Raw genomic sequence first — 25,544 nt, forward strand, 5'->3', positions numbered from 1 at the left:
GCCGGTAGGGGCATTGTGCTGCAAAGTGGCCGGCTTGTCCGCATTGCAAACACAGCCCTTGTTGCCATCTAGCATCTCTCGCTCCACGGGTGGCATATCCAGCTCCCCGTCCTCCCTTCTGTAAAGTCAAGGGTCTTCTTTGTCCCGTTTGTTGTTGTTGTTCAACCAAACGGACTTCCAAAATGCGATTCTCAACTTCGCATGCAAGTTGGATCCAACCTAACAACGTAGGGGGATTGTCCTGCATAAGGGCTCTGTCCAGAAGTCTCGGATTTAGCCCTTGCTTGAACAGAATGATTTTGGTGGACTCCTCACACCTAGGGCATTTGGCAGCCAATTGTCGGAATTTCGTGATATAGTCTCTCGCCGACATGCTGCCCTGTTTAATGGCTTGCAACTCTGTTCGGGCCCTGGTTTCCTCTAAGGGGTCTTCATATTGCACTCGAATAGCATCCACCAACCCCTGGAGAGTATTGAGTTCCGGGGCCCCGATATTGTATAGCCCTACATACCAGTCCGCTGCTTTGCCTTGTAAGCGGGAGCCGAGATGTTCAATTTGACTGGCCTCGCTGCCGAAGAGGTGTCCCCACCGGTTGAAGAATTGCACGACTTGCACTAGGAAAAATCCCAGTTTGGAGGGATCCCCATCAAAAGTAGCTTCCAGTTTCACCCAGCCCATCGGGAGGTCTTGCCTCGGAGCCGGTGCTGGGTAGAAGTCCGTCGGAAGCATCAATGGCACTTGAGGTACGGGGAGACCCAGTTGTGGTAGCGGCGCTGGTTGCGCTGGCGGCGGCATCACTGGCTGGGCCGGGGGTGGCGGTCTCGGCTGGGCTGGCGGTGGCGCCCTCGGCTGAGCTGGCGGTGGTGCCCTCGGCTGGGCCGGTGGCTGCAGCCGTGGTCGGGCAGGCGGCTGCAATCTTGGTCGGGCTGGTGGTGGCAATACCGGAGGTGCTGGCAGTAGCGGTTGAGGTGGAGGTGGCCGGTGCGGCTGAGTAATGATCGGCCGCTGAGGGGCGGGTTGGTGGGGTCGTAGTGGTGTAGGCCCCACCGGTTGGTTCGGAGGTGGAATTACGGGCTGCTCAAGTGGCAAACGTATCGGTTGCTGCAAAGGGGTTAGTTGCGGTCGAAGCGGAAGGGGCCGCAGCGGCGAAGGCCTGATGGGTGGTGGGCCGCGCGGGCTTGCCCCTCCCGGCGTCGTGTTTCTGGGACGCAAAGGCTGGTCCTGTGGCGCCGGTAAACCGTCCCTCGGGGTTTGCTGAATGGGAACCACTTCTAGCGGTCGTTGCGGTAATTCCTCCCCAGAAGGGGCCGGAGGCTCTTCCGTCTGATCCGGCCGAACTGTTGTTGAAGAAGCGGGAGGAGGTATCACCGTTGTCTCGGTTGGACGGGTTGGCTCTTCTTCCCCTTCTCTAGGCTCCTCTGCTGGAGTCTCCTCGGGAGATGGATCCCCGTCCGATTTAGGGGGTTCCGTCGGAGTCTCTCCAGGTACCTCAGCTGGAGTATCCCCGCTCGGCGGAGTTTCGTCTATTCTAGGGAGTTCCGCGGGCGATTCTCCCGGTTCTCCAGGGTAGGATTCCTCCTCTCCCGAAGGCAGCGGCTGCTGCGGGGCGTCCTCCACTGGATAGGACATAACACTTTGGAGGGTGGCGATTTGTACCGCCATTTCTTCAGGTGAGATTCTCTCTCCTGCCCCCATCGCTGAGATTAGGTGAATGGCATGAGCCAAACTTTCCTCCATATCGATCAGCCTAGCTTCCAACTGTTGCATTCGGCTAGGACCCGGTTGCCCCATCACGGAACCTCCCTCGGTTGTACTCACCGGGGAAAACGGCCCCCAGGGCGGAGGATCTCCTTGATCGACTCGCGATCTCGCTGCTAGAATTCCTTTGGCTAGGCCCGTCACTGCCGAGATGCCGGAATCTACAGCATGGGTGCGACTTTGCATTTGCACCCAACTTTGTTCAGGAACTTCCATTGGCTCTTTCCATGGGGCAAGTTCCGAATAATCCCAACTCAGGGCGCCGCAGCGAGATGTGTTCTCGTCCGTCTGTTCGGCCGTCCTGTTCCAAAACAGCCACGGTTGGCTGCTATCCAGCTCAGGGACAGTCTCTAGGCTTCGGCGTCCGTCCATCGAAACTCTTGGATGTAGCCCTCCGGCCCGGCGCTCTCGCGTTTCTCGGGGTCTGGCTCCCCACTCCGACGGGGTGGGTAGCGAGATCAAGGGGAGAGCGGCAGCCGTCGGCCTTGTCCCCTCACTGCCGAGGTCGATGAGGGGCGGTGTAGACGTCGAAGCTCCGGCCCCGGCTGGCACCTGAGATTCTTGGGGTTGCGCTGTTTGACTGTCGGGGGACGCATACGGATCAAACAAAGGATCCCTGTCCGGGACTACCTTGGATTCCGCTGGGCCCGACTCAGGCATGATTGGTAACAAAATGTCAGCTTGTGGCTAGATAAGGCTCTTCCTACAGGTTCCCTTTCAAAAGCAAACAAGAGTCCATTGATTGAATAAGGAAACTTTACTGCAGAAAAGGTCCATTATAGTCCACTGTCCTGAATAGGAGACTCAGGATGGTACACAGTCATTGTTACCAATGAAGGGCAAAGCATGAGGTACAGAGTAACAGTTCCCATCTGCATCAGCCTCCCCCCACAGTTCTCAAAACAACATCTTTCAGTCTTGGGAAGCTGCTCTCCGTCAAGGCCAATGCCTGGTGGAACGGTGTTAGACAAAACAGTCTCCTCCGGTGGGAAAGCTGCCTGGGAACTGGTGCACCTGCGGGGAAAGCACTTAGACACTAGAAACATTAGAAAATGGAGTCAGTACAGTTTAAATATACACTGGACCTGACAACATCTATGTATAGTCAAAGTTGTAGTGTAGCTGTTTCTGATTTATATAATGTATTATATAGCTTAAAAGCTCAGCAAACACAAGTGATAGTCATTGCTTGCTATATATTTCATACATAATAAAACTGAACTGTACAAAGAGTGGTAGATAAGCTTTTTGGCAGCTATGCCTTGTGGGGATCTGGTGATCTGGTGCTCCAGTCTAATGGTGTAGAGCCCATCATGGCTTTTCTATGCCCTGGGGTGGGGGCAGGATCCTACCTTAGGCTGGAGGAAATTACTTTAGCATAAGGATACTTTCTCCAGCTTAAGTGGCTCTTCTGTTGGAAGAAGAGCCATTTAAGTAGGAGGAAGGCTCTTTAACATTTGTTAAAGGTGACAAACTTTACTAAAGGTTTCCAAGTGATCCAACAGCACAACCTTGAGCACAGATCTAAAAACTGACCTGTAATTTCCCCCCAGAAACAACAACAAGAAGCAGCCTAGTTGTCTGGGGGAAGTTTTCAGACTTTGTTTAGGCTGTTTCCACATGGCTTACCTTGTTCCAGAAAACAGCGAAATCTCACACGAAATTGCGCGAGAAGACGCTGTTAGAGAGCGAAGACGAGATAATAGCGTCTTCACGCAAGATTTTGCTGTTTTCTGGAAAAAGGTAAGCCATGTGGAAACAGCCTTAGTGGAGGAGTAGGATACAGACCAGTGTCACTGCCACCATTGGCTACCACTGGCAGGGAAAGGGAAATGCATAAGATTGTGACATCACAATGTTGCACTGGAGAGAAAGCAGAATAAGATACATGGCTGCTGTTGATAGAAGGAACCATATACGTTGGTTCCTATTCATAGGTTTCAATAACACACTGCAAGGTTCTTGCTCTACCAAGTTTATGAAGACACCATCAGTCACAGCCTGTCCTACCCATTATTTTTTATTTTGCCGCTGAGACCAGGTCCATCCCTGCCCAGTAAGCAGATCTGGAGGAGATCAATGGATTTCTCAAATCAACTGAAAAAGAAGGGGCACACATGTTACTGTAGTATTTCTATGCTTGTTCCCACACTCTTCATCCAAATACTACCCTGAACCTCAAAGTTATCTTTCATAGTTGTAGTAAGATACTGACACTTTCTCCTAAGGAACTGTACTTCCCATTTTCTTTTTGTTTTGATCCATACTTCAGCTGAATGTTTTCTGGTGCTCCACCATCTTAAGCAGTCACCGTACGTCCATGGTTATATTTATCTTTGAGGTTTGGTTACAAATGGTTTTCAGTGAGCTTCCCAGCACTCTAAACTTTAACATGATGGCACTCATATGGACAGCCAAATATCAGGTTTCTTGTGCAGCAGAACTTCCATGTATAAACTACACAAAGTGCTTTTCTTAGGGAATGGGAGGTATTGTTTAATCTTGTGCTTCTGTCCAAATGCTGAAATACATCTAATACCTGTAGTTGTCAAGGTGTAAATGTTGGGACTGCTGCACACAAATGGGATGATGCACATTTTTAGTGTCTAGTCAGTATTACATCCCTCACCCAAAATACCACATTTGGCAGCCTCTAGGGACTTCTCCAGATATTACAGTGCCATGTACCAGGAGCCTACCAATTGCATGCAGATCCTCCAGATCCTCCAAATATGCCTGATTGCCATGCTGTGTGTAAGAAGAAGAACATGTGCAGTTACAGTATACATGAATTGACAGCTGGATATTTCAGGGTCACATCAATGCATACCAAGACTGTACACACATGGTAAATATACGTTTCCCATGTTCATGCAACATAGGGACTGGGTGTATCTGGTATTAGATCATGAGTAACATACACTTCAGATATGTGCAGTTGGTAACATCTGAAAAGATATTTTGTAGAAGTGAAAATAGTTAAGCAGGCTTCTTTCCAGTAGCAGCCCAACTCTTCCTCCATAAACCATCCTGAAATACTGAGCAACTTAAAACATGTGCCTTGGTACAAAATAAACTGTGATCTCATAAAAGGGTGAGAGGGGGAACCTGCTGAGGGAACCTCTGGGATGGTGGGGACAAATGGAGGCCATCCTCTAGGCATTGAATAATCATGCTGGGCTTGGTAAACCAATTAATGTATGCTTTATTGCATATTTGACTTGTTGTTCTTTCCATAATCACTTTGTAAAATGTTACCAGCGTCATAGGGATGTTTTCAGTTCAGAGAAGAATATCCCATCTAAAATATCTGAAATTTTCTGTCTCCCAGAACTAGGATTTCTCAGTGTTTTATATTGATTCTAAACTATAACTGAGTTTATCTTTCTCACCTTGGCTAGCAACACATTGCTACTCATTATTTTCACTTGAAATAAAGCCAGTCCAATACAGATGCTTGGCATTGACTCTGCTCTCTGCTGTCCATGGAAATCACAAATTCTATTAAACTGAGAACAGGCCACAAGTGAGATTAGATATCATCTATTCACTTGGCTTCCTCTGTTATTTATAACTCTGCAGAGAATGAGCTACTGTACTTGCTTGCTGACAGTGGGACTCTTATTTAAACTGAAGGCCCTGAAATGGCATGAAAGCTTACTCATCATGTCTTTTTTAACTGCAGTGACTATTGATAGGATCTTTTCACGTACACTTTTAGTTTTTCCTCAGGCCATAAGCATTTCTGATTTTCAGGCCGTCACTGATTTTGCCTGCCTATTTTCTATTTGGAAATAGAACAATTCCTTGTACCAAATTTGATGTTAGAATCTTCTCATATGTAGCCACTTTATTGCCTAGAGACTGTTTGATATATTCCAAATAGTCTCTTTGACCTCCTCCAGAAGTGAGAAATATTCCTTTTTCATTTATAGCCCTGGCAGATTCAGTGGGCCATTTCTCTTCAGATGTATAGGTTTCAAAATCTACTTGGACAACCCCATTAATTAACATTTTAAATATCAACCAGCCATGATTTTTCAATTGTACATTTCCTCAAAATTCCTTCATGTGCCTTGTGCCAATAAATCATTCCAAACAACTGTAAGATTTTGATATATGAATCTCAATGCACAAGTCAGGAAACAAATTCTTTGAAGGACCAAGCATCTTGAGTATTAAAAGACAAATCCTTTGCTAGTTTAGATTAAATAGTGTGACTGTCTACCATTCTAAGACTGGTCCAAAAGGGGGAGAAGCATTGTTCACTAACAGGATTGAAAAATGTCCCTTTCTCATCACTTTTTCACCAATCACATTGTAATGGGTAAAAGTGTTGGCATGTTTAGGAAGGCTTGCTCTCTCTTTGAACTGCCTTCTTTGGCCTCAGAGATATTAGCATGTAACCAAATCTTATTGGCTAGTGATATGGCATCATCTATTCACAATGTAACACTGGTTGGTGGAATGGTCCTCTATTTCAGGAAGAAAAAGAGCCAATAAATAAAAGAAAAATGGCACCAAAACAGTAGTATATATACTAGAAACAATGGAAGTGAACAAAAAATAAGGCAGATTAAAGCATATGTCAATATGACCTACAGCTGGGACATCCAATGAATAATGCAATAGGGTTTGGACTGCGAACAATTTGGATACAAGCAGAAATCTGATACAGAGCTAAAACAATGCTGAAACAAAACATAAGCAATTAAATATGACATGGTAAACTATGAAGCTTTTTGATTATCCCAACAGGTCTAAAACTTCATCTTTCATTAATATAATTTGACTCAATTCTTCAGAATCTATTCCTGAAAACCAGGAATGCTCCAGTTTGCGCCTACTACTAGCTCCTACTAGTTGCTCCTACAGTATGTACAGAGAGTCAGTTTGGTGTAATGGTTAAGAGTGACGGGACTCTAATCTGGAGAACCAGGTTTGATTCCCCACGCCTCCACTTGAAGCCAGCTGGGTGACCTTGGGTCAGTCATAGCTTCTAGGAGCTCTCTCAGCCCCACCTACCATCACAGGGTGTTTGTTGTGGGGATAATAATGACATACTTTGTAAACCACTCTGAGTGGGTCTTGAGTTGTCCTGAAGGGTGGTATATAAATCAAATGTTATTTATTTAGTAATAGACACTACACAGTAGTGTAGCCTACAGTCCTTCCCTATTCCTTTACCAACTATTTCCTTTCAGTAGAGCCTTCCTGCCTGTGTAAAAAGTCGATCCTGAATAATTTAGTTTTGCATAGTTTGTGAAAATCTAGGAGAGCAAGAGTCTCCCTGATCTCATCAGGTAGGCCATTCAGTAAGGTGAGGGCTACAACAGAGAATGCACATGCATGGGCAGTTGTTAGGGTTGTTAGATAATTTCAACAAAAATACTGGACCTACTTGATAAAAATTTGTTGACCAACATGCACAACAAAAAAGAAAAATGCAACATCCTTTTAATAGAGGATTATGTGTACAAAAGAGCTGTTGAAGCTTTTAATGGCATGGAGGTAAATAAGATCTCATTAAGCCTCTATCAGCGGGACAAGGCTTTTTTTGTCCAGCAACTGGAAATTATAGTCTGACATGCTAAGCTCTACTGTACCACCCACCCACCTCAATTTAATACATACAAATATAAACAGTGTTTTCTGGTTTTAAAATGGTTGTGCAGCAGGTAAAAATTCACCAGACAAAGCTAGCAATAGGTTTTCTTTATATTGCCATTTTGTATCTTCCCAAAAGCAAGACCACTGATCACATTATATTCACCAGGAGACAAGTAATAAAATGAAATATGTATTTACTTGTTATTATTGTTGTTGTTATTTATAGTCCACCTTTCTCGCTGAGACTTAAGTTGATTACACAGTATAAACCAACATGATCAATGGTTGGGATGTTCAAATAGACAATAAAATATGGTATAGATAACAGAAAATCCGATACAAAGTTGGTACAATACTGAAATAATACATAGAATATTTGACATGACAGATTGAACAACATTTAAAACATGCTGCACATGTTTTGCCATAGCTACTGGTTTACATCAATTGCTCTTAGCCTCTTTCATTTTGTCCTTCCCCAGCTTTATTCAGCCTTTGGAGGGCATAATATGGCATCAACATCTGTGCAGAGAACTTTATGCATAGAAAACATGCCAAGGAAAAGACTAATATGGAGCTTGTCTCCTTGAAATCCAGTTTTCTATGTGCAGAAGGGCTTGTTTTATTTATTTACTTCATTTATTCCCCACTTTTGTCCCCACTGGGGACCTAAAGTGGCTTACATCATTCTTTACTCCTCCATTTAATCCTCACAACAACCCTGTAAAGTAGATTAGGCTAAGAGTGTGCAACTGGCCCAGAGTCACCCAGCAAGCTTCAATACAGAAGGGGGATTTGATCCTGGGTCTCCCAGCTCCTAGTTCAGTATTCTAACCGCTACATCACACACTGGTTATCTGTATTTGTTGTTTCTTTTTGAATAAGAGCGATATATTTTGAATCTGAAAGTGATATAGTCCAGACTGAGCTTTACCATATCTGTGTGAACTAGGCCACAGAGTAGGGATCCCAAGTCCCCAGTGGGGGTGGGGGATCCCCTGTTCCCACCCTCTGCCCTCTGCCACCATTTACCTGACTGGTGGAGGGGGAGAAGGTGGGGGAATAGCCTCTCGGGCATGCTCCCTGGGTGGCGCTCCTGAGGTGGAGAGATGTCATCAATCCACCTCAGGAGCCCAGATTGGATATTGTATGTAAACAAGCCTGTTGATTTCCTTCATTAGTGGCTGAGGGCCAAGCTACACATGGCGAATGACACTTGAACGGCAAGTGTATTTCTCCCTGTTTAATTGCCCTCCACTCAATCCACTTGCCATTCAAGTGTCATTTGTCATGTGTAGCTTGACCCTTTGATCAGTTCTTTGTGGAACCTAAAGGTTCTTCCTAAGTTTCCAAATTCTGTTTATTGTTTTCAAAATCTCAGTGATACAAATAACTTTTACAAGGATAGGTATCTATAAACAATTGTTACATTCAGTATATGTTTTCTAAATTATTATACATTCATACATTCATAAATAACATATATTTTCAATTCACATTAAATCATATAGCAATGATTATATTTTACTGTATTGAACATCCATCCTATTATGTGTTGTTGTACATGAGCTTGTGGAAGTGGAAGTGTTAGTAGTGGAGATATCGATAATAGTCATGGTTTTGAAGATTTACAGGAATTATATACTTCCAATTTACCACAGATCTAGATCTTTAAGTCTTTTGGGGATTTCTTGTTGTTTCATTAGGTATTCTAAGATTGGGTACCAGCTAGGTATAAAGTCTCTTGATGTCACTTGGGGGGGTCTATGCATGAGAGATTTCTGTAACGGCAGCCATAGTATAATTGTCCCATAATTTGTTATGCCATAGAGAGAGATCTGGTGCACTTACATTTTTCCAGCAGGTAGCAAGGGCTGCTTTGGCAGCTTTTAACATGATCGACGTAGTTCGTGTCTTAATCTGTGTACCTCCCGTTAATGGCCATGTGTTTAGGAGTAAGGTCTCTGGCGAAAAGGGAATATGCATGCCTGTGAGTGTTTTGATTTCGTTTAGAACTCTTTCCCAGAATGTTGCTACTTTGGGATGGTATAGCCAGCTATGAAGGTAATCTCTTATCTCATCACGTTGCTTCCAGCAAGCTGGGCTGGTGACTGATATGACATGGGTTAATTTTTGAGGTGTCATGTACCAGTCCAAGATGATTTTGAATGGTTACAATAGGAGATTTAAATGGGGATAGATTCCAAATAGATATCCAGTCAGCTTCTGTCAGTTGTGTGTCACAGAGTGCTTGGTATGTGAGCATATGTGTTTTATTCGTCAGATAGTACATTATAAATGGCTGAAATACGGTGTTTTTTTTTAACTCCTGTGCTTTTTTTATTCCTACCTCAAAGTCTGTTAGAGGTTGCCTCAGAATGTTTTGCAAATCTATTTGAGAGCACATGTGTATTACTTGAAGATATTGAAACCATGGAATTGATGTACCCAATTTGTCCTCTAATAGTATCTTATTCATTAATTTACAATTGATTGCAAGATCCTGAAGTAGCAGTGCTGATTTAGACAAGTTTGTAATCTGGATTTTTTGGTAGTAATTTTGTTCTAAATTCATCCCAGACCTCCAATATTGGGATTAGAAATGGATTAGATTGTATTTTATTGGGTCTGTCAGCTGTTCTTTGCCGTACAGCTTCATGTACTTCATATGGTGCAGTATATTCAAGTTGTAGTGCAACCCATTCTGGCTGATGGTTTAGTTCCAAAAATTTAACTGCATTTGAAAGGTGAATGCCTTTATAATATTTAATCACATCAGGAAATCCTAGCCCTCTCCATTTAGAGCTCCATTCTAGTGTGTCAGCATTAACCCCGTGTTTCTTGTAGGACCATAAACAATCTAAAAAGAGTTTTTGCCAATTCTTCAGTGTTTTAAGAGGTACCTTTATGAGTATAGCTCAAAACAGGAAAATAAGTTTTGGAAACCTGAACATTTTAATAACGTGCAACCTATCTAACCATGTTGGGTTAGTTTTATGCCATCTGTTTAATAGGTGTTATATGTTTTTCATAAATTTAGCATGATTAAGTTTTGAATATCACTAAGGTCTTTTTGGTATTTCTATGCCCAAGTAGAGGATAGAAGTCATGGCCCATCTATAGACTGTTGTATTCTTTATTTCCGAAATCTGGTCTTCCTCTAAATTAATTGGCATCAGTGAGGATTTTTCTAGGTTCACTTGTAGGTTCACTGATATTTCTCCTATTTCCTTCAGGGCCTGTTGTATGTGTCTAATTGTAGAAGATGTATGTCAAACAACAACATGCCTTCTGTAAACATTGAGAGTTTACTGCTTCTCTCAGATTTGTATTCCTCTAATCTCCTTAGTTGCCCTTATTCTGTCAGCAAGGGGTTCCAGTGTATCTCTAATAAAGGGGGGGACAAGGGACACCCCTGTCTTGTCCCCCTCTTAATCTTGAACTTTTCCAATGTTGTATTGTTTATTCTCAATTCTCTTCCTTAATTTCCATTGTGAAATGGCACAAAATGCAGGAAAGATTGGGAATTAATCCTGCTCGTATCAAAAGCATTTCTTTAATTTAAAGAACTGGTTTGGGAAAATATTTGCTTTCAATGAAATGTTTGCTTTCTATGAAATATTGTTTTCAATGAAATGTGTTCAGCCCTCTGTGGACTTTGCAGAGCAGTACTTTCCCACTTTTGCTGTAGCCCACTGAGCCTTTCCAAATTTGGATCCTAGTGAACAGCCAAGGGCTGCCAGTCATTGGCTGGCAATCAGTGGGAAGGGGAAGGGATGGGGAAATTACATTGCATCAACAGAGTAACATCACTTCCAGTGAGTACCTGGAATTGATGTCACAATGCAGGCACCACACATTATAGCACGATTGTATGGTACAAACTGATACCAGTTTTCCCCATCATTTCTCCCCTTGCCTAGCTAAGCAGCAACAGTCAGAATGTGTGCAGGGTGGGAATTCTCCTGCTGAAGTGGGAGACCTGGCCTCCATAGGGATGGAAGACTCTCAAAAACAGCACTCAGGCAAAGTGAGGGGGGGGCTCTGTACTGGGAGGGGGTAAATTTGCAGAAATCTCTCTACAAATGGAAATGCTGTTCCATTGGATGCCCAGCAATACACCCCATTATTCTTATTTCAGGCCTTTCCCATGAGTTACCATGATTTTTTCTGGCCTAATGTAAACCTCACAAATACTTATAATATCCCAGTTGCTTAACTAAGTTTTATTAGAAGAGCCTCTCCACCATCAAACAGTAACCTGATCTGATCCTGCATTGTTTCCAAGATGTTGGAGAATTTTGTAAGTGATGCACTTAACACAATAGTATAGCGACAGAAAATAGAAGTCATATTACGGCGCAGGGGGACAATATGACAAAAACAGGAAATATCCCCACTTTGAGCATTCAGGCTATGAACATGGTGGAGATTTTATGGGACAGCTCTTTTGTATGTGGGAAGCCATGCCAGCTTCTAACTAGAGCTTTTGATCCAATATGGGTACCATTATGAACTAGTGTAGAACACAGGATGGATGGAGCTGCTCCATTTTGGATCCAGTTGTAAATGCCTAGCCCCATCAAATTACTGCTTATATGTGTGCAGCATATTTTTATTCTTCTCTATATCTAGTCTAAACCCACAGTTCAGCAGTGAAGTATTTGCATCTTTCTTCCTTCAAGACAATAGCTGCTGACACCAAAGATAGGTTAATGCTTTGCCTTTTAGTCTAGTCCTCAGAATCCTGTGGCATCAGCACCTAATGTCCTTCCAAAAATCCCTCTTTACCCTTCAACATTTTGTGTTTGAAGGTGCAAACTATTTCTTTTTGAGGTCTAATTTGCATCTACGAGTTCTTTAGTGTAATGTTTAAGAAGAAAGAAGGATTTTTGAAGGTATTATTGTCAGTCAAGTCATGTATGCTACCCACAGCACAGTGAGGTTTGAGCCTATAAATGAAGGGCAATTCCGGTGTAACTATAATCCACCAAAGACTAATACATCAAAAAATACCATTTGGTCTATAATAAAATCCATAGGAGGTAACAATCTTCATTCAAAAGTAATTTAAGAATGTACCTTTTGGTGGTATTCCTTTGGGGAATACTTGTGAATGCTTTAGAATTTCACTTGCACAAGTTCTCAGACATTAAATTCACATGCAATTAATACATCCCATTCCACCTTCAAAGACTAAAAAAAAAATCAAAGCACTCAGGCAAAACTACAGTTACTTCCTTGAAGTTTTCAACTTGCCAAATATCAGTAGTATTAGCTTGCAATTATGCTATGTGAGAAGACTATAAATTCCATCTTCTGCTTTCAGACCAACCTGATTACAGTGTCCTCCATGCTTTTCTCAGAACCAGTTATGATTCTTCTTCTAAGGGGAAAAGAACATGGCATACAAATGTTGCAGTAGAAATCCAGGCCTGTAGTAAGTACTCATTTCTGCTGTAATAAACCAACTCAAGGCTTAACTTTTCTTGAAAAACAACTTTGAAAAGGTAATTTAGAGTGTAGTAGTGGTAGGGGAAGGAATAAGGTCTTGTTGGTAAGTCTTGTGCTACTTATTTGATTTTTTAAATTCTTACTAATTTCTGAAGATCTTTGGTGCATAAAATGTCATGACCAAATTTATTTCAAAATGTCAACAACTTTGTATGCCTCCTTCCATTGTCATTTGTTCAGAGTAGGTGGGCAAGATTTGTTAGCGAGAAAGGGCAGCAGCAGCAACCATTATTGACTCACTGTCTGGATGGTGGTGGGTATTGTGCCCAGAGGAAGATGGTGAATGGGTGAGCAGCAATAAGGAGCAGATGGAATCAAGGAGACAACCTGGGAGTGGATCCCTACATTGTTTCCTCCTCAGACACTTCTCAACTCAGCCAGTGTAGGAGTCTGATAAAAAGAAAAACCATGGAACTCTAATAGAGAACTATTGCAGGAAACAGGGTCTCAAGGGAAAGAATGACTTGAGAAAGCCAGACGGCAATATGAAAGGGGATTTGGGGGTGGCACTCCCATGTCAATTCAGTTACAGCTTATCTTTATGCCCACATGTGCATATTCCCAGTATTTTGTGCATATCTCACTAGTATCTGCATATTTCACATTATGGGATTCTAACTAAATCATGTCCAGATAGAATAACACGCAACTTCATCCACAACATAATTAAACAGGAATTTAACAGTAGGAGTTATGCTAATTAATTGCTGCCATATTATATTAGTGTAAATCAAGTTACCTGAGTAAAAGCATTGGCAAAGCTCTTACTTAATCACATAGCCTAGAATGTTCAGGGCTTTTCCTTATTGCTGAAATTCTTACTATCTAACTTCCTGAACTTTTCTCAGTTTTGCTCTTATCTCCCTTTCATTGACAATTATGGGAGAAAATTCAAGTAAAAAGGAGGCATGAATAGCCTGAATAATACTGAACTAGCAGTCAGAAGAACTCCCCCAAAGCACTTTGAGCTACACTTCACTCCAATCATACCCAAGCAGGAAGGGAAGGGAGACTTCGACAATGAATCTCTGAAGCAGAAGGAGAGGGAGAGAGGAAGAAAGTCAAGGTGGAGGACTTTAAGAGGAAATGGACTGAAGTTCTGCACTTAATGAGTATAAAATAAACCTAAATAATATTAAAAAGTTAAAAGTTCATATTATATATTATAATATATAATATGGAAGGGAGAAAGGGAAAGGTTGAAAGGCAGAAAGGAAAAGGATAAATAAACTAGATGAGAGAAAATTAAACAAGGTAAAACTAAGATAAAACTAATTAGATAAAACTAATTAAAACTAAATAAATAAGCTAAAACAAGACTCCTGGAAGCAGAGCAACAACCTTGGGCATCTTGTAATCTTGCACCGGAAACCAGAAGTCCATCACTCAGAATGTCCAACAATTGTTTAAAATGGAGCAATATTCACACAGCAATACACAACAACACAAGAGCTGCCTTGGACCACAAGGAAAACTGAGATATCAATAATGTTTGGCCAAGCACAGTTTACACAATCTGCCACAATCCCATTTGTTACTCAACAGACATAATAAGTAGCATCTCAATTTTCAAAATTCTTCAATCCATAAGCAAAAAATGCTCTGGAATAGTCAAGTTTATAGGCTTTCTGAAAGCTTAGAGAGCCAGGATTTGGCATGCAGCCTCAGATAAGCTATTGAGAGGTGGGTCTGGACTAGAGATGGGCACAAACCAAAATACAAATCAAAGTTCATCATGAGCCAAGCCAGTTCATGGTTCACAAACCAGCAGTTTGTCAGAGCCCACTTCTGATGAACCGTGACAAACTTTACGTCGATTCATTTGGTTCATTTTTTGGTTAGTCAGTAGAGGTGTGCACCCCCTTGGCTTTGCTGCTTTGAGTTTACTGAATTTCAAAGCAGCACTTTTCTTTCTGTTTGAAAAGTTTGCACTTTTCTTTCTGTTTGCACTTTTCTTTCTGTTTGCAAACAGCAAGAAAAATATTGCTTTCAAATGCCATCCGCTTTTCAGCCGATGAGAGGGGGATCCACCATCAGCTGAAAAAAGCTGCTGGCTTTGAAAGCAGCAACACTTATCTTGCATGACAAGAAAAGTAGTGCTGCTTTCAAATGCCTGCTGCTACTTTTTTCACCTGAAAAAAACTGTGAGCATTTGAAAGCAGCTTTTTTTTCAGCTGATAGGAGGAGAATCCCCCTCCTGTCAGCTGAAAAAAGCTGCCGGCATTTGAAAACAGCAACATTTTTCTTGCTTGTCAAGAAAAGTGTTGCTGCTTTCAAACACCTACTGCCACTTTTTTCAGCTGAAGGGAGGGTGAAGAGGGGGGTCCCTTCTTCCCTTCCCCTCAGTTGAAAAAAACGGTGGGCATTTGAAAGCAGCTTTTTTCAGCTAACCCCTCCTGTCAGCTGGGAAAAGCTGCCGGCATTTGAAAGCAGATTTTTTCAGCTGAAGGGAGGGGAAATGTTAGGCAGGCAAGCCAGCCTGCCTGCCATAACTGTGAATGCATGTCTACTGAGGGGGGGGGGGTTGGGCTTTCTTCCTGTAGTGTAGCTTCCTTCACTATGCCTATGCTTTGCTAAGAGACCTTATCAGTGCAGCTGTGTGGGAACCAGGCGTAGGAACTTTGGCTGGGCATCTTTTGCAGGACTTTTGCTGACTTCAACTTACGTGTTTGGATTGGGGGAGGGGAACTGGAGTATAACCGCTTGGAGAAGACTGTAATTCAGCATTCTGGATGATCTCTATGTAACAGAGTACTTCTAGGGAGTTTTATCTGAATAAAGACAAAAGTCTTTATGCAACTGTGCAAAACTCATGCAACCGTGTTGGATGAAGTGGAGAGCCTGTGTCAGTCCTTGGCAGTTAGTCACCCAAGTCCCTCACAGCAAGCACTCAGGTGCATTGTTTGAATTCTTTATTAGAGATCTATTCAGTACAAGGCACTATGAAACTGGTATTGGCAGAAGTGATTATTCAAACTTCAATGACACTTGCTGTAGAAGTGAAAGAACATTCCTTCTTACAGATAACAGTCACTGGACACCCCACCACCAGCAGCAGGGTACATTTGTGAATACATTTGGATACCTTTTACACTCTCTCAGATGAACAATACAGAATACAATTCATGGAGCAAAACATATTAATAGCAGGTATGCAGGAGGCATACTTGACAGTCTGAGAGAATCATATAGGCAGGTCTGACAGGAATTCCCCTCCCTTCAGCTGAAAATAGCTGCCAGAGTTTGAAAGCAACAACACTTTTCTTGCACAGCACGAAAAGTATTGCTGCTTTCAAATACCCGCTGCTTTTTTCAGCTGAAAAAATATGTGGGGGTTTGAAAGCAGCTTTTTTCACCTGATGGGAAGGGGAATCTCCCTCTTGATCATTGAAAAAAGCTGCCAGGTTTTGAAAGCAGCAACACTTTTCTTGCGTGGCAAGAAAAGTGCTGCTGCTTCCAAATGCCCTGCCACGTTTTTCAGCAGAGGGGAGGGGGAAGGAGGGCAAGTGGCAAGAATAGTGTTCCTTTCAAACTTCCTGCCCTGCTTTTTTCACTTGATGGGAGGGGGAGGAAGTGGGTTCTGGTAGGGGTCAGGTAGGCCTTCATCGTCTTCCCTCTGCCAAAACTTTCTAAGATAGCAGGGAAGCGCTCTCATATTTATTGAACTGTAAGACTCTGGGCATGTGAAGGGATGGTGGGAGTGATTCTTAGCCAGATAGCCAGTGTGGTTTAGTGGTTGCTGGTTACTGTGCCAGACAGCAACTCAATTCAGCTTTGAAGTTCAGTTGAGTGACCTTGGACCAAACAGTGACCAACCACACAGGTTTGTTAAGAGAATCAAACGGAGGCATGGAGAACCATATAAAGTACCCTGACCTCCTTTGCGGAAGAGTGGGATAAGACAATATAATGATGTGATGAGTACAAAAATTGAAACCAACAGCAACTGAAAAAAAAAATCAGATTTAACAATGTTCTGAACTTCAGCCTTGCGAGGGGCATAACAACCAGCAGGTTACAAAAGATAGAGGAATCTCTACGAAGTAACTTCCTATTTCCATAAACATGAGCCCTTTTAGAAAGCTATAATCCAACAATGCTGTTATTCTTTGGTTGAAGAAAAAGGAAAAGAGGAGTTAAATGTACTAAATCAAAAGAAGAGGATTAGTTTGAAGGACTCCCACTAACCCAGTAAAAAGGTACATCATTTATAATAGTTTATTTTTTGTTATATTATTTCAATACTTTGTCTCCATATATTTGACTATTTTGTAAATTATAGCACAGAAAAATGTTCTTTAGGTATCAGAAATTTATTTATGACAGGATTTAACATTACCGTTGCTTTGGTCAAAGAATGAATCCAAAGAAGCCAGCCATGCTGCTGCTCTGAAAATCTTAACACAGCATCTTGTATGGTTCTGAGTAATCTGCACTGGGAGACTGGAGGAAGCCTGATAAGCATTGCACAAGGCAAATGATACTGCACAGTGAAAGGGGCGCTTGCATAATGCTGGGTGCAAAATGTCACAGGGATACCTTGGATGCTATGTTGGAATAATCCCATTTCCTCAATTCATGCATGCATATTATATAAAGAGAGGGGCTTCTGAATGATGGATGATCACTTACACAATGTGCAGGTATATAGGTGCACAGATTCTCTCCTTCATAACCAGTATTTTAGTTCTATATTTTTCACCTCTGAGGCAGAAGGAAGCTTAGAAGAGAATAATAATAATAAAACATATGGTGCAATAAACATAATTATTGACATTGTTGTTCTCCATGCAAGCTGATATGTATTCTAGTAGAAATATGAATAATTTACTGCTCCATTTGAATTTTCCTTCTGTACAAATGCTTTATTTAGCTGCTATATTCATTCTTACTGTCTCTGCAACATATGAATCAGATTTTACTTGTTGTTTCCTACTAGAAATAATTGGCAAAAATAGTTTTAAGTCAACAAATGAGATTATTCTCTATATTTCTTATTTTAAAAATCAGTCTGGTAAAATGCATAGTGCAAAAGAATTTATAAATAGAGATGCACACTGAAAAAACTTCCATTTCAGTTTTGGATCCAGGGGGTCAGAACCAACTGGTTGGGACATTGCTGGTTTGAATATAATCTGTTCTATGCAATGAGGGATTCCAGGGGCAATTGGGCTGTGGCACGTGCATATACTGTTCTTTTCAAGTAGGGGTGGAGAAATGAGGCTTAACCCAAAACCAGATCAACCATTGGTCCCCCTCCACTGAGTTTTTCCTCAAGCACAATCACACACACACACCACAATGGACTGTGTCAAAGGCAAAAGTCAGTGGATGCACACTATGGTGGGAAACTGGCATCAGTGGCTGGGTGGCTCTGAAGCAGGAGAGCACTCCAACCAGTGCAGTGCAGTGACACTACAAACAATCCTGCTTCATGTTCACTTTTTTCTGTAACACCAATAAATTATTACCTTTCCATTCTGCTGTTGCCTGTTGCTGTTACATTTCCTTGTGCTTTGTAGTTTTGCTCCCACAATGAGGGGTGAATCCATATCCTTCCTTTTGATGCTCAGCATTCTGCTGCAAAATAGGATGTTCCTGCTACCAATCTTCTCCATTGCCAAGTGCAGGCAGGCAGGCAGGCAAACAGAATGATTGCCTGGAATTAATACAACAAATAATTTCTTTTCAGGATATAATTTACATGTTATGGTTTTATGAACATGTTGTCCCCTACTCTGAAATGTGGAATCAGAGCATAGTTTAAATGTGAATAACTGAGCAGTCTAGGCAGAAACTGTTTGGGAATAAACAATAGCAATTAAAATGGAGAAATTAATATTTGTAGAGTTGCATCAAAATTAGGTTGAATTCATAAAAGGCAGGCAATTGTTGAGAAGCATCTACAGACCATGTATTATTCAAATCTCAATAAATTAAAATCCATTATATCTATGTTAAGTCTGTAATTGCTTTGGAAAATATTTATCTTTACTGGTTTTTGCTTTAGCTGCCATGTAGAAATTTCTAGGCTGAGCTGTTCCAGGGATCTAAAGAGGAACCAAAATCAAAGTAAAATTGTCAGAGAAGCAAATGAACAACTGCTGGCAAGGTAAGTCAATCCAGATTCCTTGAAATGGGAGATGGATAAACAACCAACATGAATAAATAATCTGTAAGAGACAGGCAGTGCAGTCCTAAGAGGAGTTACTCCAGTCTAAGTCCATTGAAATCAATTGTCTTCGTCTGTAGTAACTCTTTTTAGGATTGCACTGAAAGTAATCTAAAGATAAGTGAACCAGCAAGTTGATTTACAGTTGGCAATGTTGGTTTTAAATCTAAGAGGTCTTGATTCTTAAAATCAAACTGTTCATAAAGTAACAACAACAACAACATTCAATTTATATACCGCCCTTCAGGACAACTTAATTCCTCCTCAGAGCGGTTTACAAAATATGTTATTATCCCCACAACAAAACACCCTGTGAGGTGGGTGGGGCTGAGAGAGCTCCAGAGAGCTGTGACTAGCCCAAAGTCACCCAGCTGGCTTCAAGTGGAGGAGTGGGGAATCAAACCCAGCTCCCCAGTTTAGAGTCCCACACTCTTAACCGCTACACCAAACTGGCTGCTGAGAGGAGATAATGAAAATGCCCTGAAAAATCAAATATACTGTTGTGAGCTGATACACTAAATCTTGGCATGAAATGTGTCACCTGAGCACAATGCAAATTTATACAGTGCTTATTGTTCAAACAACAACATCTAAACATAATGGACTATGTGGTCTATAAACAGAATAGGCAGGTCAGCAATTAATGCTCCCTAAGTCGGTTCCATCTGTTACCTAGTTATCTATCCCAGAGGCTAAAGAAAATATGGATTTTACTGCAGGCCACTGAGGGAGGAAGGCATGGGACCCTGGACTCTATTAACTTCTCAGGGTGGCTCTATAGCTAAATGAAACATTGACCAGGTTCCTAGCAAAATCCAAATAGGGAATTAAGATGTAGAAATTAACTCTTGGTGAAGAGTACCTTAAGTTAACTTGACGGTAACCTACTATGCTTCCTTGGTTGACAGGAGATCAGGCTCTTCTGTGGTTATTAGGGATGGTGCCAGCTTTTGCAGTTGGTGTAAGGTGGCTGCTACAGAACATTTCCAGTGTAAAAAAACTGGATTACTCACAGAAGTAAGTAAGGAGGTCAGGAGATGTATTAGATAAGTTCTTCAAGGAGCTGGAACTTAAAAAACAAACATTAATACATAATTTATGCAATGTGCACTCTAAATAGGACACTATCTACATAATACATACATTTTATACTTATAAATGAAATGTGGTGAATGTTCACATTCATATATGAAAGCTGTCAATCCCATGTCAACTTCATAAATGTCCATAAATAGATATCTGCTTTCTCATTTTTTGAGTATAACCCAGATAATTACATTTAAGTGATTGTCAATATGTGATTGTCTGTACTGACAACATACGAATGTCAAAATTGCTGGTTAAATTTATGTGTATGCATGAAAATTCACATTGTCTTCTTAATGATGATATTATCAGAGTCTGAGCATTTGTGATAATATACATAGTACTCTACTTTTTAGGGTCCCTGAATGAGCAGGGACTCCATCTTTTCAGTGGAATAACTCTGTAATCAATGCTATCTTGGATGTTGGACACTGCTGAACATTGAGAAGACATTATTGATTTTTAAAAAATTGTAACCCTACCTTTCTGCCCAAGGTGGTTTACAAGAAACATTTCAGACACAGAAATCATTTGAAATCATTGTAAGAAAACCCCCCAAAAGGTCACACAAAGGAAGTCCTGGACATAGTAAGCCATAAAAATAGGGTGGCCCCTCCTGGTATGTGGGCCCCTCCTGTTCACACGCCTATGGGCTTCTGCACATGCTGCCACATCAGGGTGAAAGAATTTCCCAGGGGCTGTTAGGTTGAAGAATGTGAACTATTTAGGGTCAATTATAAAAATTGGTTTCAGCCGGGCAGCTCAATCCTAAAAGGGGGGGGGGAGTGGATAGGGAGAGAACGGAAGCTTGCATGGGCATAAATGGCTCTTACGTCAACGTAAACCCCTCTCCACCGGTGCCCGCCCGAGGTGCATTACCACAGATGTGTTGCCACCAGCGGGCACGCCTGGTGGCCAGGTGGAGGCACAACTATGGCACAAGTCCCCATGCTAGTGTGGAAGGGAGTGGGGTGGAGGGCAGGGCATGACTTAGTCCACTTCCAAAGCCACTCCAGGCCCAGGAATACCCTCTGCAGTGGCAGAAAGTTACATCATGAAAAAGGAGGCATAGCCCATAGTTGCTCATTGAATGGGGAAAACTCACGCCCCTCTCCTGGTGCCCAGGCCCGCCCCCACAGCCCAGAGGAGCATAGGATGGGGAGGCCAATCCACATGCACTTTTGGGGTGGGCAAGCCTCCCCAAAACCAATCATCTGCTCACACACCCTACAAAACGTCCGGCTGCGCTGCTCATGACCTCAGGTAGGTGAGCACACGGCCGAGGGCTCTGCCCGTCTGCCTTCTGCCGTGGTGACTTTGTGCACGAGGTGGGAGAGTGCACTAGAGGGGACTTAGTGGGAAAACTGGGAGAACTTTACACTTGCTCGAGGGAAGAAGGGCAAAGTCCAGAATGTCTGGCTACCTAACCCCAGGACTGGGGCATGGCTATCGAGGTCCAACTCGCATTCTCACATCTTAGGGATGCAGTGATGTGTTCAAGTGGCACCACCACAAGTTTATGGGCACTTTTCATTCCCCTTGCTTCCAATCAGCCTTCTGGCCTCCCACGTGGTTTCCAATGGCCATTCCTGTTACTCATTGAAGGACCCGCCTCCCCCCACCTGCGTCTCTGGAACCTGGGGACTAATTAGGGTTGCCAGTCTCCAGGTGGTAGCTCAAGATCTCCCAGAATTACAACTGATCTCCAGGCAACAGAGATCAGTTCCCTACTATCTGGCCCTACTTTTCAGGGAGGGGAGATCTGTTTCTTGTGGTGATGGCGGTGGCAGCAATGAGTGGATTTGCTGGCATGCCAAGCTGCAGCCACCGGCCAGGCCCTTAACAGAAATGAGTGCAAAAGGGTGGGTGTCCAAGCCGTACCTTCAGTGTTACCTTTGCCCCCTCTCCCCAGCAGGGATGTCTGCTCCCTGATGAGGGGGTGTTGGTGAGCAGCGAGGATTGCCCCCTCCCCATTGGCTGTGCTTCTTCTTTCCCGTCACCCATCTGTCAGGGGAGTGGTGCAGCCATTGGCTGGTGTAGGCAAGGTTGTCAGGGGAACAGTGGGCGACTGCTTTTGGCTGCCACTGTGATTCGCCTTGCTGAGCTCGGCCGCCGGCGGAACTCTCTAGCAAAAGCCCATAGGGAGGAGTGAAGCTCTGCCACATTTACATCCATGCACAAGCAACAGAGTGTCTCATGGCTTAGGATTGAGCTGTAAATGTTAGTTAGAAAATGAATGTCATATATTAAGTTAATATGGCCACAATACCAGAAGCAGTATAAAGATGAAGAAAATTGGTATTGCAGTTTTAAAATGTGCTTGATTAACTAATTAATTTTGTAGAGTGCTTTGGAAAATGAATAGCACTGCGTAATTGCTTAGCGTTATTATAATGTGGCTTGCTTACTCATTGACAGCTTCATTTATTATACAGAAGTAAAAGTTTTGAAATACAGTGTGCGGGGGTTATTTCAGTACCAACAATTACATCACATTATTTTCCCCCCTACATGAAAGCCATGTAAGACCATACCGAAACTGTGAGCCTTGATACATTTATTGTGCAGTGTTCATAAAATGATACATTTGCTTTAAACGCTGTTGCATTATCTTTATAAATCATGTCATAATATTGTTGTCATGTAAGAAGAATGTAAAATTATTATTATATGAAAATGTATTTTCTTTAATACTAGCTTGCTCAATTGGAAGTATGGATGAAGACATGGTGCTGGACCCTACCAGCTTTTCTATCTGATCTGGCCTAATTCTCGTCAGTTGTCACTACAGGCGCTACCATGTGGGCTTTTGTTTACACTGGTTTCACAGTCCCTGACACACAGTGAAATCCTAAGCAGAGTTACTCCAGTCTAAGCCCACTGATTTCAACGGGCTTAGACTGGAGTAACTCTGCTTAGGATTTCACTGAAAGTCTTTCTGGTGGTCAAAAATTACTCTTTAGCCAGCAGAAAAGCTTTTCCCAAATAAAAAATTATTGAAAGGGATATGATGCATTTTCCATGCATATTTGAAACAAGGTTTTACATTTGCATTAAAAGGGAACTGAGCAAAACGGGTGGGGCATTTTTATACTCCCTTTCACTGATTTTCCAAATGCAGTAAGCTAAAAAAGGAACAAAAAGGAAGAGAACTGTCCTCACTACTGAAGCAATGCTGCTGTTACTCCCTATTCCATTGCAGGGCAATGAGTGCAACAGGGTTGTTGTGTGGAGTATCTTCATGGCCAAGGCAACCTGGTCAACAATCTCCTTCATGGTGTTCTGGGACAGTTCCATCACAACAAAGAAGAAAGGAGAATAGCTGCTTTGGCAATGTGGACACCTTTCCCCAAATGAGGGTGCAATGATTTTAAGTAAATGTGTGTATGTGTCTTTAAATGCTTGGTGTGGTATAGATGGAGTGGAGGTGAAAGAGAGGAATGAGTGCATGATATGATTGGTTGATGACTGAGAGTGTGGGTGGATTGAATGCAGGTTTAGACTGAGTGGAGAGAAAATATTTAGTCAGGGCAAGAGAGGCAAGCTGTGTACAGCCTTAGCATGTTTAAATATTCCTGAGAAAAATATTTAGTCTGGTATTAGCAGGCAAGCTGTGTGCAATCTGAATATTTTTAAGCAGTTCTGAGAGAAATATAACCTGTGTGGAAACCTGAACTGTGTGTTTGTGAAAGACCATTTAGTCAGGGAAAAGCAGGCAAACTGTGTGTGCACCTGAGAAAAGGTCTTACTTGCAATTGAAAGAGAAATTAATATCAAAAGCAGACAAGCTGTGTGCAGCCTGAGCTCATGTATGTTGTCTGACAGAAATATAACCTGTGTTGAAGCCTGAACTGTGTGTTTGTGAAAGAACATTCAGTCAGGGAAAAGCAGGCAAACTGTGTGCATGCCTAAGAAAAGGTCTTACTTGTAACTGAGAGAGAAATTAATATCAAAGGCAGGCAAGCTGTGTGTGAAGCCTGAGAGAAGATCTGTGTGACTGAGTTTAAGTAAAGTAACTTTAAGAATTGAGTACTCTTTTGAAACCATCAAATTTTAGAAATAATATGAAACTGATATGCGTCTTATAAAAATAAAAGTTTGCTTTGGTTTTTTTTATATCCCGGAGTATCTGTCATTCCTATATCCCATTCCTTTCCTCAGGGCCACATAGTAGTACCACAAAAAATCCTGACCCTTGGACACGTTACTAAAAGGAGAAATTTAAGTTATTCTGGAATTTAATTCCTGGTGGCAGCAATCTACCAAGAGGGGGCAAGAATAGAAGGCTTAAAGACCAAATCTACCCAAGAGAAAAAATGGGATCGCAATCGAGGGCAATATAATTTCATCCATTGCATAGCCCCATCTGATTCATTTTGTACTGCTGTGCATGATACTCATTATATGATGTCCAGTCTTCTAGGATCATTCAGTAAAGGATAAAATGATAGTCCAAAGGAATAGTATACAGGGAAGAATACAGTGGCTATGCGGTGCTCTGAAAAGTAAAAAAAAAATGTTCGAGGTTTCACTGTGGAAATGTTTGCAAACATTTGGTGCAGTTGTACTAAAAAAAAATCAGAGCTGCAGATATCAACAAAATACACATGTATATGCTCCATCCTGAGACTGAAAGCTACCTGGCAAGTTGGAAAGTAATTAAAAATGCAACATTCATTGACAAACACCCTGAAAAGGAAGTGAGCTTTTTGTTTGCGGATGCAGAGAAGGCCTTTGACAACTTACATTCGGATTTTATGTTTCTAACAATGGAAAAGATGAGATTAGGGCAAGACTTTATAGAAGCCATAAAAGCCATTAATAAGGACCAACAAGCGACATTGTGTATAAATAACGATTTAACAGAAAAGTTTGAGGTAAGAAAAGGCACAAGACAAGGATGTCCACTTTCACCTTTATTATTTGTTATGGTTTTGGAAATACTGTTAAGACAGATAAGAGAAGATCACAGTATTAAAGGTATAAAACTTAAAGGTTTCTCTTACAAATTCATGGAAGATCCAGTCCAGACGTTACCGTCACTGTTAAATAAAATTAAAGAATTTGAAGATCTGGCTGGTTTCTATATTAACAAAGCAAAATCTAAAGTGCTCTGTAAAAATATGACGAAAAGGAAACAGGTTGAGCTAATGAATGCTATAGAGTGTGAAGTGGTATCAAAAACAAAATATTTGGGAATAGAATTAAAAATGAAAAATATAGATTTATTTAAAAACAATTATGAAAAACTGTGGTTGCAATTAGAAGAAGGTTTGATAAAGTGGAATAAATTGAACTTGTTATTGTTGGGGCATATATCAGTTGTGAAAATGAACGTATTACCAAGAGTGATGTTTTTGTTACAAACTATCTCAATTGTAAAAGACAAAAAGCACTTTGATA

The sequence above is a fragment of the Eublepharis macularius genome, chromosome 7, assembly GCF_028583425.1.
Source record: "Eublepharis macularius isolate TG4126 chromosome 7, MPM_Emac_v1.0, whole genome shotgun sequence".
Taxonomy (NCBI): domain Eukaryota; kingdom Metazoa; phylum Chordata; class Lepidosauria; order Squamata; family Eublepharidae; genus Eublepharis; species Eublepharis macularius.